Source organism: Simochromis diagramma, unplaced genomic scaffold (genome assembly GCF_900408965.1).
Source record: "Simochromis diagramma unplaced genomic scaffold, fSimDia1.1 OVJJ01000822.1, whole genome shotgun sequence".
Lineage (NCBI taxonomy): Eukaryota > Metazoa > Chordata > Actinopteri > Cichliformes > Cichlidae > Simochromis > Simochromis diagramma.
In genome coordinates this window covers 7,866,635-7,880,532 of record NW_024387520.1, presented here as the reverse complement: position 1 = coordinate 7,880,532, position 13,898 = coordinate 7,866,635, and positions in this window count along the sequence as shown.

Here is a 13,898-nt window from a genome sequence, read left to right as displayed (position 1 = left end):
GCTCTCTTTTCCAGATGCAGGCAGCTGGTTTTATTCAAAAAAATCCAATGATAGATGTATTTCAAACTACCTGTTGAGCATCAACTGAGAAAGTTAGCATCTGGTGAACACACTGGGATATTTAGTTGATAAAGAGATTTTCTCAGAAGTCAGTGGAATAAAAACGCAGTTAATAGGAGGATGAATGTCAGATATTAAAACCACTGACGTGAGAAATAAGGAGCATTGATCGTCTTGGGCAGTCTCTCTGCATTTCTTGTGGATGTTACTTATATGTGTGCCACAAAAATAAACTCCTTTTCAAACTTTGCTATAAAACAAAGGAGGAATGGCTCCAGACACCACAGGACACAGGAGGTTCCTCATCAGTGCACCGGTGGTAAAAGAGCTGTTTTGTAGGGATGAGGGAGCACTACACAATATTAGACAAGTGGTTTTAATATTTCACATTTCTCACCATGTGTAGGGTGTGCGAGCAAGCACTGGTTTCATAATACATTTTTTTATAAGCTGATAATGTGTCAATGCTGTGTTTTTATATCTAGTTCAACTGTCCAGAAATGGCAACAGAAGAGTTAAGGCAATAATATGTTACCATTTTACCTCCAAATATTACACTCAAAGTACTTTTTATGGTACACTGACTGAGCCAGCTTTAGCTTCATGGACAATAAATTAGAGCTTCTCTGGCTAAGACTGAAAGCAGATAAGGAATTGTTGCTTTCTTCTGACCAAAACTTGGCTCAATAAAAACTTGCCAGATTCAGCTTTTCAACTTGGTCCTTCTTTTGTGAGCAGACTGAGACTCGGAAAAGTTTTACAAATGATATCAGGGAATAACAGAAGAGGCTTACCAGTATATGTCTTATATTGTTGAACTTGCTTAATGTTTGGCTTTGTCAGCAAGGTTAACGACTTGCAAAATTGCTGTTTTGTATTCAGATGATTTTGTGTTTAATCCGTGAGCAGCTTCCCGATTCAAACCTAAATTTAATGCAATTCATGTAGCCTTGAATAGTCTAACATTCATAATTAAAGGTAGAGCGTGTAAAATCTCACCACTAGATGGCAGTAGATAACAGCTTGCAGTCAACTGAATTCTGTTTTCTTACCTGTGAGTTATCTCCTTTTCTTGTTTTGTTTTTTTCAGGTTACGCGTATGTGGCCGTTCCCTCGCCACAAACTCAATACGCACTTAGGTGGAACGGCCATGTCCATCTCGGCCACTGTGTTTAAGATGATGGGACAACATCTCGGTTTCCACAAATCTGTTCCTGTGTATTCTTGAAACCTTCCTGTCGTGTTGGGATTAAATCTGACTGATTTACAAATTAAAACACTCATAAATATTGTGTTTTACATCTGATTGCTTCAAGGCCTTATGACATCCTCCACACTATGAACTTGAACATATAAAAGTAATGAGCACCTCTTTCATTGAATTTTGAGTGCTTTAATCAACTTTATTATATATGTGGTGTTCCTGGTCAAAAGTGTCCGCCATAGGAAATGAATGGGAATCCACCCCCCACCCCTTTTGGCCTCTGACCCCCTGAATGGCCCAGTGAATGACCAAATAAATGAAAGACCCACTGAACGACCTATTGAACTGAATTTGTTGGTTAAAAATGTTTGTTATGTTAATTTAAGAGCTGTTAAAACTGACTGGTTCATTGTGACCGGAAACTCTAAAGTAAGGGGGTGGGGTCCACAAAATTCTACATTTATACGTTTAATCCTTGCACGATATTATTTTTTCTTTTCAATAACCTCAAAAAACAGCTAAATATACCTTTAAAGTAACTTTGAATTGTTTAACATTGGTAATTGAAGGAAAAACTCAAGAATTTGCAAGAAAAGCATGTGTGTGTTGAAAGAGCCTGTACCCATTAAAGTTGGTACAAGAAGTTTTCCAGACGTTTTTTTTTTTTTGCTTTTTTTCAATGACACCCTTTTATTTAACATCAGACACAACTGGAATCCAAACCAGTAAGGAATATGACTAATGTCCAACATTCATATGGTCACCAGCATCTGTGGAGAGACTGAGTAATACTATGAAGTGGCGACTGAACTACTGGTAAAAGCGTAATGGAGGATGTCCATGAGCAAAAGTGTAGTCTGAGCCAATTCGCCAAACACTGAGTATTTCTTGCATATTCATAATTATTGTTAGACATCTTAAAATGTAAAGTTTAGAGCAGATTGTCTGGCACCGAATCAGTGCATGAAGTTGAAACAGAGGATGAGGGTCACCAAAGGCCCAACTAATGCAAATGTAATCATGCTGCACACTGCAGTAACTGCGTGAATATAAAGATGCTGGCAACATGCTTGAGAGCCATTAATGCATTTTGTTAGCACATACTTTGTCAGCATAGCACTCAAGTGTGGAGACCAATTTATAAAATTGAAATCTATTTTCCAGATGACATTTTAAGTTTCTTGCTCCATATAGCTGTGCTGCCAATAAATGTGATAATCAACATACATACGCAGTATAGTATTAACCATAACATTACCCTGTGCCCTCCTGGAAACCACTTGTGCACAGATGAAAAGCATGACATGGCAATATTTATTTGTTGCCATAGCAGCAGTTGAACATACATACATAAAAAAAGAAAATCTTTATGAAAGTAAGCCAGGGGAAAATAGGTAAGTGTGGAATAATGCAGACATGGTCCATAAATAATAATTTGGGTAATTTTGTATTTAAGAGGTTATTTATAATGCACGAGCACTCACACATTTTAGCTTAATTTTTGTGGTGTTAAGTGAACTTTCTCTCGCTAAGGCAGTTGTGAAAAAGGATAAAACGTTTATTTATTTATTTATATGTTTGTTTTTTGCATGGAAAAAGGGCTAACTATGATCAGAGGCTGATATCTCAGGCAGACGTGTCAGACATGTCTACAAGCTCACACCGACCTGCATTACAAATCTGCACCAGCGAAGCCCTCAAAGCCATCTCTCCTCTCGCCGGGGCAATAAAACACAAATGCTGTGTGGCATATTCGTTGACATCATTCTTTTCAACTAGCTTGACAATATTTCCTGCACACGTCAGTGAACAGCTTGCCAAGAACATTAGTAAGTTTTGAACTGGTCTTTACCTTTTACAGCGCTGTATAAGACATCACATGGCTCTCTGTAGAATAGCCAGTGAAATCATTACTGGGACACTCTTCCAGCCACCCACAGCGCTCCTCCAACACATGCAACAGAGACATCAGCTTGTCTTGATCTAGGCTAACACCTTCATGTGTTCTAAGCATGTTGGCTGGAATCTAGCTGTTGGTTGACTGAATGCGTCTGGTAGAGATTTAATGCGAGCCAGACACTGACTTCATCCCCACAGAGTTCACCACAGTAGTTCCATCCATCCTGCTACCCAATCTGCCAGCCAAGCCCCGCTTCCTTCCATTACTCCACGGGACTGCAGATGGGAGCGGGAGTGGGGGGCGTTGTACCAAATCAAACATTTTTTTGCTACAGAAGGAAATAGAAATAAAGACCACCACATACACACTCTTACACAAAAGTCTCAAAGCTACTGTTTTGGGTTCGATTCGACATTTAATGTCATTCACATCAGTCCTGGCATTATAGCAGGACATCAGACGCCAGATTTTCTTCTTCCTCACATTCACATTTCTTCCTAGAAAAAAGACTTTCCAGGCTCAATTGAATAAAACTCTTATATAACCACTTGCACGAAGAGGTCCAAGCAAAATAAAGCAACGCAGCACACCACTAAGAGTAGTAACGTGCACGAACTGAATTTTGTTGTTTTAATTGCGCATAATTCAGTAACCGCTATAACTACATAATTATAGAGAATTACACAAAGACATTGAGACTTATAAAGCTGCTATAATCAATATAGTAATAAATGATGTAACTGCTGTAACTCACTGTGAGAAATCCAGTGATAATTATGAGCCCTCTGTGCTATTCTCTACAGCCTTTCAGCTCAGCTGTTCCAGCTCAACCGCACTACTCTCATTAATGCCACATTCAGCAACAGCAGGCAACAATAAGACTTTTTAACAACAGAACTCTTGTCATGATAAATCGAGTACTTAGATAGCCAGGTATGCCCCTCGATAGTGAGCAGAGAGAAAGGACTCTGCTGTGTGTAGATATCTAGTTTAAAGCTCCAGATAAAAAGACTTTTATTTTACTTGCAACCCCCGCCAGTTTAAATAGTTGGCGGCACAAGCACTCTTTGCTCCCTCAGGATATTTTGTGTCTGCACCATTAGTGAGGTCAGACCCACAGTTGTTACCTAATCACTCTGCTTAGATCTACAGCCCTGACAGGATAGGTAATTGTCAATTTTGCTCCAGCAATGACTTTTAGACACACCCCATGCTGTGTAGGACTGATACTAAAGAAGTGCTTTACAGCCCCAAACCAGAGGCAGTAACGCTGAGATGAACCCCCCCTCAGCCAAAGCCCTGCAACAACTCACATGCTACATTGCAAGTTTTAGTGTTTTGGTTACAGAAATATAGTTGCTTAGACGTGTGACTGCAAATCAAGATTTGCTCCCTGAGTAAGACATAACACATACGTTTTGTTAATTTTACAAACTACATTCCATATTGCTATAATATATAAGATACTTTACCAATATGAGCATAGGTCAGTTCAATTCGGTTTTACTTACATTGCACCAAATCACAACAACAGTTGCCTTGGTGACCTTTATATCATAAAGGCAAAGATGCTACAATATGAGAAAGAAGCCCCATCAATCAGACGACCCTCTGTGAGCAGGCGCTTGGAGACAGTGAGGAGGAAAAACTCCCTCGTTATCAACCAGATGCCTCTCTGCTCCACGCCCGTAATCACACACTTGTGAAATGACTTTTTAAAAGGTCACGCTGTTCATGTTAGGTGTTTTTGACATCTGGTCCCCAGTCTGTAGACACTTGGTGCTTTCCAATTTCAGAGTTGACTTTATTACACATATTCAGTGCAATCAACACCAGCAAGCTGCAGCTGGCAGAGTGCGACGCTCCATTCATTTCATCTACAGCCTGGAACGGGACGAAATGGAAATATCAACATTATAAATAGCTTTGCAACAAAGAGGTTCAGGATAAGCCGAGAGTCTTCCGTTCAGCGTCTATGGGGAAAAAGTGGTTATGACTCTGAACAACCGGTTGCATAATGATTTGAAAAAGCTACTCTCATATTTTAGACGGTACCAACTTCTTTTAAATCATTTAGTTAAGTAAGAGCTGAACATGTGTCGCTGTGCTTTAAAAAGAACTAATGAAGTGTTTAAGGACTCTTCTTATGCAGCAATAGTTGCAGCCATAACTGGTCATTTCCTGCCTCTGATGAGAAGTCAGACACTACATAGACCATCAGCAAATCTGTGAAGAGAGCATAGAGTAAATTACGGGGTGACATCACTGGATACACCCCCCCATATAACTGCAAACAGAATTACCTCATAAGAAAAGAATGGGCCTTATATGGTTCCAATAAAGACACGCTATACCACATCTGAGAGTCAGTCAATGTTGTATATTTTCAAGAAGAAGTCTTGGAAAAAACCACGAAGACACTGTTTGTCTTGGCAGCCATTTAGTGCAACATTTACATTTTGTTGCTTTGGCTCTATTCGACAGTTTATGAGTTTCAAAGATGTATCGGCGCTTTTCCCGTCATGGGGCTGAGAGTTCTGGTGGCTGACTTCCAGAGAGACATGACCTCCAGTGGTGTGACCCCAGGAAATGGGGTGGCACTGGAGGGGCTGACAGCCATCCATCACAGATGGTGCCATGGGACCAGCCACGGTGTGCTCTCCGGCTTTCCTCTCAGCACCGTCTATTTCGTGCTTCTTGAAATCCAATACACATTTATATTTAGCTTGTCCTCTCCACATTTTACAACACGGACAGAGCCAACAAAGACTCATGGCTCTAGTATGAGACATAACCGTTCATGGGTGTTGTATGAAATCCTGTCCATGGCAACGAACTGCAACCGCTCTGCTGTTTCTTTGTTGTTGCAAATGACACGTAGCAGCGAGTGACCAGAGCGATAAACAACCAAAAAAGAATGACAAATGGAAGTCAGCTGTGGGCAATAAATCAGCACATTCGGGTAATTATGTTGCAATTTCTTAAAAAAAAAAGTTAGCAACCTAAAGCCTAAAATATTTCATCAACCTTCTCATATAGCACGGTTAGCACTTGTAAGCGCCACACACAATATCCCCTGAAAATGGAGAAACTCTTTGTGGCATATTTGACTAAACAGCTTAATTTTAATATTTGTTTTTGCCACATCTCACATCCCAAGTTTAGGAAATCACTTAACTATTCAAAGAATCGCAGTGTAAGTTTAGAGCTCTGCTGTACCTACAAATGAAGACAGAGGCCATAAGAAGCTGAAATCCTTTGACACGTGACATCACGAGTTTAAGTGGAAGTGATCTTTGTTTCCATAACTCATTACTCCTCGCTTCAGAAATGCACTGAGGTAGAGGCACAACATTTTTCTAGGAGTATTTAGTAAATAAAGTCAAAACCGGTCAATGTCATTAGTGATCAGACTTTATCCAAATACTTGGTATAAACAGCTGACTTCTTTTAAAAACTTCTGGCCTGAGTGATTACAACAGTCCTCCTCTCCATAAACATGAAAACATACAACGACCGGAGACAACATCGTGTTCAGACTTTCAGACATTGACAGTCAGGATGGAGCTTATCCGTTGCCACAGTAAATATAAACCAACGGCCGGTGATCACACGAGCTTTTATAGTAAACAGAGAGAGAAAAATCAAAGCTGAAGAGGCCAAAAAAAGTGCCGAGCCTCGGTGAGATCCCACTTGGAGAGGAGTGGGGTTTTTGAGCAGCACCAACTGGATATTAAAACATTAGATAAAATGGGCATATAATTCTTCACAGTACGGTAAAATTCAATAAATCTGATGTTTTTGTCATAGTGCGTAACATAGGTGTTTTCAGTGTTATGTGGGTATGTCTTTTATTTTAGATATGAAAATGTGAAATTTAGCCTGTGTGGCTAAATCTGGCACATTTACATGATGCATTTAAGTACTTATGTGAATTAATATGCATTGCCCCCTTTGAATAAACAGCAGTACCTATACCAGACTGACTTATCAGAATTAAGCTGTTACAGCATGTATTGTTTGCCTCTTTGATCTCATCTGGTTAACAACACAAAGTATTAACGCAGCTTTTCCTTATGCCTTGCCATCCTTTTTGCAAATTTGTTGCGCCGTTGAGTATATGACAAACGATCCGACTTAAATTTAATGAAAAACAGCTACTCTGCGAACTGCCCACGGTTGGTGAAAACGTCCCAGGCCAAACTACTGTAAAACCCACTCTCTGTGATATCAGCAGAAGCAGTCTGCACTTCTTCTGTGGACTTATTTTAAGACTCTAGAGATGCATGTTCTCTATTTTATTTATTACCAGGAATTAAACCAAATTGTTAACTGGGGAGGATTTATTTCTAGGTATATTATCACAAGGCTAAGCTGTTATATATCACACACTACTATGAACCTAGTCAGTGTGTAAAATATGAAACTGAGCGATTTTAGCCAGTGCTTACAGTACCCTCACCTACAAGTCAGTGACTCAATTTTACAACCTCAATGAAGGCTTCCCCCAAGACAGGTCTTACATTCATTTGATACACACTGTGGGTGCTGACACAAGCACTGTTCTTTTACAAGCTCGATGTTAGCGCACTAGTAAAGTCGGGAGTCAAGAAATTTAAGCTTCTTAGCTTTGTTTCCAAAAAAGGAAAGTTGCAAGAGTTAGGCTCAAAACAAACAGGTCAAGTACTCTGACCTGACTTTTACTTTACTCTCTGGGACATTCCTCCAAAATTACCTCATAGGGGGGAAAGCAGGCCTGGAAAGCAATAAAACCAGTCTCAGTATAGATGGCTTTTCCATCAGCTCTCCAGGTTCATTGTTCGGGGCTAAAGTTCCAACCTGTAGCAAAGAGGTTGTAATGACTTAAACTGCTGAGGGATAAACTCCCACGTCTCAAACTGTTGCAACTTTATAGTGGCTAAAGTCTAAATTTACACCTGAGTTAGCTAAAAGTTTAATTTTGGTTTGCAGCGTTTTGCTGTACATGCATGGGGACAGGTCGGGTTTCAGATGTCCAAAGGCCACGTTTAAGCCAAGTTTCTTCAACTACAGGAAAGAATTTAAAAACATGCAAACACTGCTTCCTGTAATTATTTAAATTAAACTAGAACATAGGACATGGAGAATATACAGTACAGGGCAAAGGTTTTAGGCACTTTAGACGTTTAGATTATTATCCTTACAATACAGTCAGGAAGTAGATGATTATTGGTCCAAAATTCTTTCTACAGCATGACCAGCATGCCAACCACACAGCCAGACTCTGGCATTTCAGCATGGCTGAGCTGCTGCTGAGGGAGAAGCTGCTGTCTTTACTCTCAGTAGTGTCTCTGGAGGTTCCATAACAAGGACATCTTTACTTTGCTGTTATGCAATGGCAAATAGCTTGTGGAAGAAAAAAAAAGACAATCCAGCTAGCTTTATCCCAAATTGCTCAGAAATTGGGAAACAGGCACAGTGACTTGCGCAAACATGTGCAAACACACATAGAAATACGGTATATAAGGGAAAAAAAAAGTTTTGAACAATTCTAACAAGCCTGAAAGTCAGTATTTGGCATGACCACCTTTATTTTTCAACACAGCCTGAACTCTGCCATGCTTTCTTCTTATTTCTTTAAGCAGTCTTCGGTCATAGTTCTCCAGACATCTTGAAATATATTCAAGGCACTTCTTTGGATGTTCCTGCCTTTTGTTCTGTTCTCTGTCAAGATGATCCCACACTGCTCCAATAATCTTGATCCATGACTGATCCATGATCCATGACTGATAGTGTTCAATTGCATTTTTGCTGTCCACGTGTGCTTTTACTGCATTGGCCATATGTTTGGGATCATTGTCATGCTGAAAGAGGAAGCTGTTGCCAATCAGATGCTTTCTAGATTGTCTTGCTCGGTGGATGACCATGCTTTTCTGCTTTCATAATTTCAACCATTTTTTAACCACCGGCTCCTAACCTCCTTGATGCTTGTGTTCAAAACAGTCTAGTCATTCACTCTAGTTTTTGTGTAATTTGGTATACCTCAGTCTTTTCTCCCTGTTTCCCATCCTTTAGGTTTCCTGACAGCCACTCTTCCACTGAGGTCACTTCATGTATCAGCTGAAGGGCCAAATACATCACTCATTATTTATTTTTGGAAGCCTGATGCTCAGTCTTTTGGCCTTCACTTATCCAGTTGCTGAGTTATGTCTAGTTTTAATAGATTCTTGGGAATCAAAACAAAAGTATCCATAACTTTAAATTTGGAGTTATTACCGGATTATTATTATTATTATTATTACCCGGAAGGATATGGAGCAGAGGAATGTGCACTCAAAACCAGATCGTGAGCTACCAATGTATAGCAACAAATTGGCGCTTTCGAGAGTATGTTTGCTGATAGTAATGCCATGTGATTCAGCTAATAACACAAGGATTTCATCATTTGTGAAGCCACGCTGAAAATACTCAGCAATTTGTGCATTCATGACTGACTGTAATACTGGTAGCTTAGCTGTAGCATTTGTAGCTGAGGGCTTCAGCTTCCGAGTAACAAGAAATTCCGTCATTCACGAAGATTACTCATTGGCAGCGCTAACTTGAAATTTCGAGTTACTTTTCTCAAAAATTTGAGTTAATAAGTCAAAATTTTGAGTTACTTTTCCTTAGTTATGGATATATTTTTTGTGGCAGAAATGGTCTTCCATACAATTCTCAAAGATTTAACCAAAGAGATGATAAAAAATTATTTCTTTTGATGACAGGCTGCTTGTAACAAATTGCTTAAAGATGCAATTTTAGATTGTTTCATTGGTAATTTGCCTGTTGTGTGTAGACACCACACTGGTTCATCCCTTAACTTAGGTGACTTTTTTATGCTTAAATGACTGTAAAGTGGCTTAAGACAAAAATCTTGACAATTTTTTTGAAAATGGTCAAGTACAAAGTCTGGACTGAAAACGAGTGCGAAAGCAGCCAATGTACAAAAAAAGAAGAAGACCATCAGAAATCCTGGAGAACTATTGCTCAACTATTGTTTTCCACTTTAAGAATTACAAGAAGCTAAACAGAAAGAAAGGGTGGCTCAAGACTTGTGCACAGTACTCTTAGTCTCTCTCTCTTTCAGAGAAGAATAAGGAAAGCTAACAATAAGAAAATCTACAATATCAGGAAATATCAAAGAATTATTTAGCTGAATGAGCAGACAGCTGTCTCCTGTTGACTCCCTCTAACCACTTCCGCATGTTGTATAGGAGGCAAAAAACCACTGATAGCTGCGATTACCTAAAACTACAAATGATGGATTGCATAACGAGGGCTGATTCACAGCTTAATTAAATGTTTAATGCACACGTGCACACAATTAAAAGATTTAAAAAGGAAATTGGGTTTGAGAATGTTAAATCAGGCTGCTGAAAAGCTGGCAGTAAAAAGTACACTAAGTAAATTTAAATACTCTGACACTGGTTTAGCGAAGCACACATAGTGGATAACAGTCTTTGTCACAGATGCAGACTTCTATGCTGACAGGAGACTCAGCACTATAACGCACAGTGTTTACATAATCTGAGGATGTTGCCTGAACAGACACACTGGTGTAATGCTGTCTGTCTGGGGCTCCAGTCTTTTTAATGGCCTGACCAGTGGAAATAGCTGACTAAATATTGGCTAAGTTGTTATGGCTGGCTCAGGGAAGCCATGACAGACAAACATTAGGTAACAGTGGTTAAGCACCTTCAATTTAAGGTATTAAGACAGAGGTAACATAACACAAGCATAATGATCCGCATTTAAAATAATCTTTATGCAGCAGGCTACCAGCTATGTTTTTGCAAATGAACAGACCATGAATTACTCTACTTTATTCTTCTAGTCCACAAATAGGGGAGTAATCAAGTACAGCATCTGCTACAAATAGGCGTGCAAATGAGAGTTTAGGGCTGATTAAGTGTCTGACTAGAGCAACGGTTGAAACAAAAGCCATGGAGTTTTTTCGACTGAGTACATTGCAGTCCGGTACCTTAAGGTCATCCAAGTAAGGTTATACGAACAGAGCTCTTGGAAAAGAAATTTGCTGCATGGCTCTGGAGGAACAGCAAACGTTATAAAGTTTTCCTTTTGAGACAATTCGATCGACAGGCACCCTATTGTTCCACAGTGAAACCGACTGCCAGTGCTGTGAAGGAAAAGCACGGGTAATAAAAAGTTTCATTTGATTGCTGTTGCTGGATGAATGTAACTTTTGAGTAGTTTCAGCAGGCGTTTTATGTCACGGCATCAGGTCCTCGGGAATGACATGCGACATTTACAACAACCTGTCAAATGGACAGTAATTATGGCAACGAGCTCCGCCGCTCGCCGGAAATTAAACACTTAACGCAGTAAAGTGTGCACCGTGCACATTCATGTGCAGGAAGCCGGTGGCATTTCACTAGTAAACACTTCGCACTTCAGAAACTTTTCAAAGGAAAAGTGCAGAGATGAAACTCTGTCCCTGACATCTGCCTGTTCAACTAACCAAATTCAAACCTCTTTCCTGATCCTAGCTGCAATGACGAAGAGGCAGAGCTAAAAGGACTTGACTTTGCATGTTCAGAAATGATTCCCAAGCTAAACTTCCAAACTAAACATGCATGTCCAAAGCGGGATTGGAAGACTGTTCTTATGAGGTAGTCTGAAGGAACGAGACAAAAAAGCTTGCAGACACTCAGCCAAATTATGAGCTCAACACTGGCCTCTGAAAGCAGTCTGTGCTGAATGGGGAACTAAGTGTATACATGTGTTTGTTCAGAAGCGTGTGGTAATTAAGCTTGTCTCGTTTTCTGATGTGGTCCAGGAAATGCCTCACTGTTCCACTCGAGCCACGTTTAGGTTATACTAGTAAACATTTTGTATCCAGATTTCTCCGAGCTGTAAGACCCGTGGTGTAAGAGTCTTATAAAATCTTTCCGAAGGCATCTACTCATTACTGTAACTATAAAGCATGAAATCACATTAAATCAGTGTGAGCTGTTGAATCCAATAAATTAAAGAAGAATAAGGCCGTTTCTAAGCCAGTAGCTCATCTGTAGGACTTTGTCGTATAAAAGTATTATTTAAGTCTTGAGCAGACATGGGTTCTCCCGGTCGTTTTTTGCGGTTCTTTTGGTTTTCTCCTGTGAAATTTGGGTCCGTCTTTGGAGCGAGGGCAAAGAGCATGCTTTAATGTGGAAAATATTACTGGGGGTGGAAGAACATGGGAAACAATAACAGTAAGAGGATTCCTCCTCTTCCATCCTCTGGGCTGTGTGATTAGGAGATATGCTTTCGTCTGCAATTTTACCTCACCACAGCAAACCGCTTGGCCCCCATCCTCCGCTACTCTTTTTCCATCTTCCTCTAAAGTGGGCTTTTGTATTGGCCCGCACATTATGCAGAAAAGCAGTAACAGCAAAGAAAAACCCTCAGGTAATGGTTATATTAGTCAGTACTAAACTAAATTGTGCTCACCCAGACCATTTAACACGTTCATTGAACTTTGTGCTTTCAGGTGACTCTTTTACCTCCTACCAGCAGAGTCCTAATAGATGACACTGACGTGTCATGAGGTTTCATTGCCCTGTGTGGAAAGCTTCCCATGTTCAATCGAATACTTGCACTTCACACATGGAGAAGTCATCAAAACAAGTGGAGCAAGTAGTGCTTCCTTCAAAGCGAAATGACTCCCTTCTGTTTTTGACATTGAGAGAGCCAAAGCTTTCCGGCTACTGATTAACTACTGTTTTCACGGAGGAAACCATAACAAATGATTTGTACGCTGTCTAACAAAAAATCACCACGGGGACAGTAAACAGAAAATCATATCCACTTTTACTTCCTGCTGGGTTGTATTGCGGAAAATACCTCGTGGAAAGGTAAGGCTACTGAGAAATGAAAATATGTACAAATCAGCGCCAAGCCAAATACTCTTATGCTTGATGCCTTTACATAATTACTGAATAGTTTGAATGCTTGAATGCCACAGTCAAGGTCCTAATCGAATTAAAGAGTGGTGATTTGTGATGAAAACCTGAAAGCAAAGGGATGCAGTAAAACTTGCAAGAGTGCAAGCAGACCTGCTTCAATGAAAGCACTCAAAAAAAGTGCAAGAAAAGTCTGCACACACAGCTGATTATCTGAGTCACTGTCACAACAGGGGATGATAACTGTACGGTTTTTGCCTGTGAGTTCTGCTCAGAGGGAAATTCAGTCACATATTAAGCTCTTAAGTGCTGAGTATAGAAAACTGTCGGGTCACAGAGGCCGATTGTGTAAGTTCTATGATTTGACAGTGTTTAAAGAAATTTGAGTAAAATAGTTTGCCCCATTCATGTTTTTACCGCTCAAAGCATTTCGCACTACGATCCATATTCACCCAAGGATACTTCAACAACAAGGAGGAGCCCCGGGGATCAAACCGCCAACCTTTTGATTAGTTGACTATTCGGTTTCACCTCTTGAGCCACATTTCTATATGAGAGGTGTCTGTTACTACAAAAGTCAGTATTTGGGGGGAAAATGCTTACTTACCTCGTGGTGGGGGAACATGGCTCTAACCCCAACTGATCAAGGTGGATGGCGCACCCCGAATCTGGTTCTTACAAAGGTTTCTTTCATTTAAAAGGATGTTTTTCCTCATGATTGAAGTGCTGGCTCATGGGCAAACTGTTGGGTTTCTCTCTGTGGTACCTTTTCCTGGTTCAGAGTCGACTTTTGGGGGAGGTGACTATGCTTTAA